Here is an 8,639-nt window from a genome sequence, read left to right as displayed (position 1 = left end):
TCTTTATTGGGCGGACATTTCAGTCACCTGAACAAAAATAGTCTTTATACCACACCTGTACAGCGGACACACAAAAATAGTGTGTAACTTTTTACTTTGATATGCTATTTATTTTATATATGTGTGCTATTTCTACAGTATTTATTTTAAGATCATGTGACACTTAAAACAGGACTATTGATGCTGAAAATGTTTTCCTTCAACAAGAATACAATATATTTTAAAGTACGCTATATTAAAATAGGAAACAATTATAAAAAATTGCAATAGCCATAGTTCATAATATTACTGTTTTTTTCTGTAATTTGAATCTAATTAATACAGCCTTGATGAGCATAAGTGACAAATATAATCTAATATAATATCAAAACAAACTGAAGCATTTAAACTGTGATCTGCAATTTAAATATTATCAAAGAAAAAAAACGTGAACAGGAATTCTTCTATAGCTATCTAAACATGAAGTGTAGTTTGCACAATACACCTGTGTCTGACTGTAAACGTATCTGAGTTTTGTTACCATTCTGTTCCCATCATCCGCAATTCCCAGCAATTAATCAAGCCACTCTTCTTTAAAACATGAGGACGTTTTATTTCACGTGTCATTACGTTTGCGTTGACTCTCGATTAGAGCTATTTTGTCCACACCCACTGAAGTTCCCTATTCGGTTTCTACAGCGACTCATTTGGGGAACATCTTTCTTTTTCTATGAAACCTGTAAACCGCATTCACCGGTTCAAACTCTATTGTGACATCAACTTTATAGCGGTTAACCCAGTCATTGCAACTCTTTAGTTTTTACTAAAATACTACGAAATGGCTTTCCCAACTGCATGTGCGCAGCATATTACTTCTTTTGCACGTCCGCGGTGGAAGAAGTGCGCAGCTTAGAGGGAACATTGGCCACAGCGGTCCCTAGCTCATACAATGACAGTCCATGGGATGTCTACAAGACGCCTTAGATATGTTTTTCTGCCGAAAAATTATTAGTGATGAGATCATGCTTAACATAATTGGTGAGAAGCGTAACTCCACTAGTGTTGATGTTTCCGATGCCTTCCTGTCCTGTAGTGCCCTTCACAGTGTTGATCCCTGCCAACCCGTGCACTGTTGAGAATCCAAGCAGGCATAGACGATCTCTTTTACTTCCTCATCTGAGTCTAAAGTAGGGGCATAGGCACTCACAACTTTTGCTATTTGGTTGCTTACTATTGTCCTTTTGCATTATTGACACATTCTTTTCCTATTTAATGCTGTAAAGCTGCTTTGACACAATCTGTATTGTTAAAGCACTGTATCAGGCATGTCAAACTCAATTCCTGAAGTTTTTTTTTCAACCCTGCTTTAACACACATGCCATGTAATTTTCAAAATAGCCCGAAGGACTCGATCAATTGGATCAGGAGTGGTTAATTAGTGTTGAATCTGAACTCTGCAGATCTCCAGCCCTCCAGGAATTGAGTTTGACACCCTTTCACTATATAAATGCGACTTGACCTGTTTGGCAAGCACCGGAAGGATGGTCATTAGACACTCCCTATTCCCCACAGGAAGTTCATAGAGGTGGCTGATAAGCCTGTTCCTAATGGCAGTTCCAACACCATGTATCCTGGGCTAATCAGCAGCTATTCCTTTCCAGAATTAAATGTAGCCTCTCTTCTCTGGTTGCGGTTCTCCTCTCCAGTCTATTACTGGTTGCACTATCCATCAATGTGCACACATTCCTGGCTCCAAAGTTTATAGTTTTGTGTTTCAGACCACAAATGGGGATCCTTCTGGATGCAGTAATCCAGTCAGGAGGTTTGAGGCAGGCTATTTTAAGGGCACCTTTTATGGCCCCTTCTTCACGTAGGTTGAGCAGAGTGGATTCTAAAGAGGGCTACTTAGTCATGGGTGCAGCTGCCGAAGGACTCATTCTGCCTCCTTCAAAGAGCTCAATGACTTGGTCTAGCACTCACCGCCTAATGTGCCAGTTTATGACTTGGGGCTTTCAGATCTCAAAATCCTGCCCCTGTCAACCACTTTCTGGTCACCATAAAATATGTTAAGCTGGTTTCCCAAGGAGAGCACATGTGCATGACTTTGTTTACAGGTTTACAAAACTAAACAAAACTTAATTGACTAGTGATTCTGACAAGATGTTCATTGCTTCAACATTTAATACAAAAAAAAAAATGTCTTCCATATTGTACAACAACTGTTTTAACATTGACTGCGTTACATTTAGTCAGTGAGTCTGTGAATTCACTTTCATCCACCTCATCCTCAGTAACATCAAAAAATGCTGAAGAAGGTTGCTCAGGTAAAGTATCCATAATCCGTAGTTGTGCAAATGTATAAGTCCTGTGCTTTCGTGAAACATGGGCAGTGAAACTTTATCTTAAACTGAAATTTGTGTCACATTTTTCAAAAGGACAACACACCACCTCTCCCTTGGCTAAATGTGACCTGAGATGAGAAAGGACATTGTTCATGTCTGTAAATTGTTGTTGACAGTCTGTATTGTTGCAAACGAATGTGCCCGTTGAATCGTCAAGATGAGTATGTGGTCTTTTGTGGTGGCGATAAACATGAGTTTTTAGAGCATTGTTTTTAGAGAATATACATTTGCATTCTGGGAAGCAACATGGAAATTGAGCATTTGCTTCAAGTCTTTGTAAGATTTGATGATTAACATATCCCTTAAGTGTCTTCAGAGAGCAATCACAAAATTTGCATAAATGCATCATCATCCACATGGTTAAAGATAACACACCTCATAAGATGAAATCCGTTGTCCATGCATATGAGTGTTCTTAAATGATTGTGAAAGCAACGTTCTAAAACAACAACACAATTCTGAAACCTATTTAGTACTTTTTAATTTAACTTGCATCAAACATTAAAAATAAGATTTAAAAACAGAACGTTATGTGATAAGCCATTGTAATTGTATTCACCTGTTGCCAATTAACTTTTAAATTACGTTGGATGATACATCAACTCAACAAAACCCAATATCCGTGTTCATCTTCAGTTCTCTCTTCACAGCAGTTCAGTCAGTGTACTGTTTGAGTAAATGAATTACTCCGGGATATTGGTTTGTTTTAACTTAGAGGGAGTATCAGCCACATTAAAAAAGTTAACAGCTTAAGTCATTTGTGGATTAATTCTTATTGGAGACGCAAACTATTTCAAACGATTCAGTTTGATTTGGTGAACTGGTTCAAGAAGATCCGGTTACATCGAATGATTCATTCACGAACCGGATATCACAAACTGCTTTCTTTTGAACTCTCTCACAACAGACCCGGAAGAGAAGACAATGCTGAATAAAGTCGTAGTTTTTGCTATTTTTGGACCAAAATGTATTTTCGATGCTTCAACAAATTCTAAATGACCCTCTGATGTCACATGGACAACTTTTGTTTTTTGTTTTTTACCTTTCTGGACATGAACAGTAAACCGTACACACAGTTTCAATGGAGGGACTGAGAGCTCTTGGACTAAATCTAAAATATCTTAAAATTATCTGATCTTATTAAGATAAACGGAGGTCTCACGGGTAGGGATGGGTACCAAAACCCGGTATTAAAATGGCCCCGGGGATAAATTATGAAAGACTAATTATAGCAGATCACTCTTGGAAGCGGTTCATCAAGTTCTATTTGCCTGGTGGAAACACAAGCAATCTGTCAAAGCATCTTTCAAAAGTGCATTATGTGCAGACAGAGAAATGCAGTTTGCCACTGCCTAACACAACACAAAGTAACACAACACAAAGTACCGATAAGAATACCATTAAAGCAGTTAAGCAGTATCGATAAGAGTAGTAATACCGTTAAAACCTTAACGATACCCATACCTACTCACGGATTTGGAACGACATGAGAACATCCTCTCGTTGAATGAGCATGTAAACCAGATGGAGACTTAAGACCCTTACTGGAATATGGAAGAGAAATTGCCATCACTATCCAGTGGGATAAACGCTGTTTAGTAATCTGTTTCCCCCTACGGGGCTTCGCCCAAGACACAAACAGCTGATCACTCTCTCTGAACCCTTTAGTCCTTTCTGTGTAAGTGCATAAAGTATCCACCAGACAAAACGTATTCAGCCTTTGCTGTTCTGCTGAAGCAAAAGGTGGTGGGTCAAAGGTTTTTAACTTTAGAGGAGCAATAGAATTGATCACCTTGGGCATAAAAGCAGGATTAGGTTTCAAAAGCACCCCTGTGTCCCCTGGCATAAATTGCGTACACGCTGAATTCACAGAAAGAGAATGAATTCCACTTACATGCTTTGCTGAAGCCAAAGCTAACAGCAGCACCATCTTAAATGAGAATAATTTCAGGTCAGCTTTGTCCAGTGGCTCAAATGGAGTCAGAGAAAGCGCATCAAGCACCAGAACCAGTTCTGATGACCCTGTCTAGTAGACCAGCTGTATTCATATTTAACCAGTCACTGGCCAGGCCCACAGTGCCAGGTGTTCTGGATGAGGATGAAATAAAGGTCTGTACCCTAGTTCATGATGCTTTGTACGTGTGTTGCTCTCAGGGATGAAAGACTAGCATTGCTCCACAAGATCAGTTTGCATGCCAACATGTGTCCTTTCAGAAAAGGAATAAAATGCTTCAACGTTAGAAAGTTTATGTGGCTCAGATGGGGACCCCATCTCCCATTCACTGCCTTGCCCTCGTGAATGCCCCCCCAGCTGGACAACGACGCGTCCGTTGTTATGACCTTTCTGGCCTGGACAATGTCCATCAGCACCCCTTGTACCAGAACTGCCACGGACGTCACTCTCCTCCGGGAATGCTTTAACGGGTGTAGTCTCAGAGAAGCTACCCAGCGTTGAAACTCATAAATAGTCTGCCTAAAGGAATGACTATTAAAGCCGAGGCCATCAGACATAATAGTTTGAGTCATGTGCGAAAAGAAACATTGTTCCATTTAAGAAATTCAGCCAGGCATTTCATAAATTTTATTACTTCTGTACATTTCACAAATACCCCTAGACTGAGAGCTAGGCCGGAGGGAAGGACTAGATACTCGTATGCAACGCCAAGGAATGCAAACATCAGAAATTTCCTGTGGGGTGGATATATTCTTATATGAAATATGCATCCTTCAGGTCGATTGATGTAAACCAATTGCCTGGGCACATCAGTTTCAGAAGTTTAAAATGGGTGAGCATTCTGAACTTATAGGTAGGTATGTATTTATTCAGTGCACAAAGATTTCATGTGGGGTGAAAAGCTCAAGTCCCTTTTTTTGGACTAGGAAGTATCTTGAGTAAAAAACACTTTACTTTCCTTGGGTGGAACCACTCTTATTGCCTTTTTCTTCAACAGTGAGGTAATCTTGTCCAGAAGAAAATGTACTAATGCTCCTTCTATTTTAGCTCCCAACGGAGGCGGTCACATTTCTTTCCTCTCCTCCCCTGCCTTGGCTGCTTTGCCTGTCTCTTGTCTTGTCTACTTTGAGAGACTCTCTCTGCACTGCTTTCCTAAACTAAAAACATGGATTTGATCAATTTGTCTCTCAACGCAATTGACACCATCTTCTCGACGAGGAGTTTGGGTTAGGGGGAACCTGACTGCCCTGCCGGAACGTTTGCAGCTGGCTAAACGATGGATGCGTGGGCGAATTGGCGGGTCGTGTGTCTGGCAGCTCTTTGCGTGGAGGACATTGAAGACATCTACCTATTCGGAACCATGATAACAGGTCTTCTGCTGATTGGATTAGGCTTTGCCCTGGGTTATCAGAAAATTCAGAAGACGGGAACAGCTGTCCAAAGCCTCACAAGGCTGCCCGTCATGATTGAAGCAGTGGGCAGAGTGGTCAGCATTGAGACTAAGATTATTAACCGCAATACCAAAAAAGACAATCATAGTGACCGTTAAATTGGAATGCGGCTACTAGACCAAAACAACTTGTATCTTGTCTTCTTTCGGCTCCACTCCCAGCTTGGCCTTGGCTGGATAACAAATTTTCTCCTTGGAAAGCATGTCAACGAGACACTCTGCGTCCCTCAACCCGTTTCCCACAGACACCGGGATTGTTGTTGACTCTGTCTAGGACCTGACCAAGGCCGTCTCCATGGCAACTTGCTGTCACGCTGTATAATCTGCAAATGAGGCATATAGAGAGAATCGCAACTCTCCAGGCCTACTAATACACAAACTCTTACACATATACAGATATGCACTCACCTCCCCACCCCCATCCCTCTCCTTCGCCGCTTTGTACCGCCAGTCTGTCAAGCGGGTCCGTGACCAGCGCTTTCTAGCTGCAGGGTATGGATTACTGGATTACCTCGACCCCCCCAATTTCCGTCCCCAGTTGCAAAGTCGTGTGTTTATGGTGTATGTGCTTTTGTTGCTGAGGTGTTTTTTCATATTCCCATACTGTACTCCCAAAAGGAGCATAGTATGGGTGTTGGTTTTTTTTTCTCCTCACTTTCCCAATGTTATGCTGTATTTCTTCCTCAATTCCCTGTCTTCCTGTTCTGTCTACCCCATTGTATGTATGTTGTGTATGTATGGACAGGTTGATGGCTAATTTCGCTGGTACTTGTGACTAGTGACAATAAAGGGCTACTACTACTACTAATGCTCCCCGCACCTGAGAATAAATTATTCCTTTGATTTTGGAGAAGTGGCAAACTGCAGTCTGTAACCGTACTGTACCGTTCTCAACACCAAACGGGACTGCATGCATTCTTGCACATAGTTTATTTGCAGTGTTCCGGCACCATCGTATGGCAGAGTCGAAAATCAAAGTTTGTGGTTGTGTTTTGATAAAGTTTTTTGCAACATTTTTGGGGGGCATTATGTTTTGCAACATTTGTGGGGGAAACAGTGAACACTTTATTGAACGTTGAGCATGTAAAGTGCTTGTGACTAATGGGTGGGTGTACACCACAGCATCGTCTCTAGTTCAGTTCACTGCTCTGCATCCCCTGGACCAACTTGGCTCTGGTTTACCCACATAACATCTGTGAACATCTGAACTTGTTCTCTGCTGAACGCTGAAGAAGTGAGGATCTGGGACTAACGAACAGAGGGGCTGTGAGCCCCCTTCCCTCAGGATGACCCCATTAAACAGCCTTCTTTTTCCTCCTCATCACCTGGGTAGGGTGAGGGGCTGGCTGGTCATCTGTGTGGTCACAGGCAGATAATTTTTCCTGGGCCAGGTGGGTTTCTGCTCTGGTGCACCACACTGAACTGGTGTTGCATTCACATGTGGTGTCTGTCGCCTAGGAATGCGAAAGCTGGGTGGTGGGCGAGCTGTAGCCTGCGCAAAAGTCTGCAGAGGAGGTGGCGGGGGCGCAGTCTGTGTCTTTCTTGGCATGCAGAGCTGCAAGGCCTCGTCATCCCTTTTCTTTTCCTCACATCTCTTCTGCATCCGTGTCAGTGCTGAGCCAAAAATGCCTTCTGCGATGACCTGTGCATTTAAGATTGCTTCCTTTTCTCTGTTGGAGAGATTCAACAAATTAAGCCAGTGTCCTCTCTCCTGAATGACCATTGTGGCCATGGCCTTGCCCGCAGCCTGAACGGCACATCTCTGAAGCGAGAGATCTGTGGCAACACATATTTCTTCCCACTGTGTCTGACGTGGTGCTTTTGATGGCAAATGTTGGGTTCGCAAACACTGTACGCTTTGAATGCAGTTGCACTGTGACTAAAGGCTCCATGGGGGCATGCGAAGAAGGCCCCCTTTCTCCATGCCCTCCACGTCGAGCGCAGACCCCCCTTACACGGGCATTTTATCAGTAAATGGAACCCGTTTATCTCTTGGCAGCCTCTTTCCCTCATAGGATCATGGCCAGACAAGCTAGTTTGGCGTGCTAACTTGCGACGGAGGCTTTTCATGGTGAAACGCGTGCAGTGCTCAAAGGATCCAGGACTATCGACCGCCATTTGAGCATGTTTGAATCCAAGACACACAGAGCAAACCTGGTGTGTGCCTTTGGATGAGATCTTGTTACAGCATGAGCAAAGCCATGGATCTCCCTCGCTAGCCACGGTAGTCTGCATTGATGCAGCCATAGTTCCGTTTCTGAATAACCCTAACAATGAGCTGGAATGCCGATTGTGGGGTAGACGAAAGTGGAGTGGTGGCCAACAGATCGACTATAATCACAGTACCAGAATGATAAGCCAGCAACCAGCGTGGGGTCTAGTTGATAGCTATCAGAGTTGGGTAGGCTTCTGGTATGAAGCGAGAAGAGGTTTTTGAATGTTGTTATGACGTTGCGTCGCTTTTTTTATACCGAAAGGAGGGAGACACACTCCCTGATGCAAAGTCATGCTTGCCAGCCAATTGGGGCTGGGATAATGGAATTGGGCTTGTGAGGAATAAGTGGAAGGGGCGTATCCTATAGTGAGGCACCGAAACGTATGCTTGAAAGAGAAATGTATGAATACCTCAAGTCCAACTCTACTGCATTCATAGAGGTGTCCATGGGTAATAAAATATAATGTTGCGAATAAATCTATTTAAATAAAAAAGACACAACATTGTCGGACCTGACGTTTTATTTTTATCCAAAACCAGATGTGATATGAGTTTGATACATAGGCTACATACACTACTAGTGAATATATATATATATATGCTTTAAATTGATCAAAAGTAACACTAAAGACATACTCT

Source organism: Carassius auratus, chromosome 19, assembly GCF_003368295.1.
Source record: "Carassius auratus strain Wakin chromosome 19, ASM336829v1, whole genome shotgun sequence".
Taxonomy (NCBI): Eukaryota; Metazoa; Chordata; class Actinopteri; order Cypriniformes; family Cyprinidae; genus Carassius; species Carassius auratus.
Note: the sequence above shows the minus strand (reverse complement) of the source record.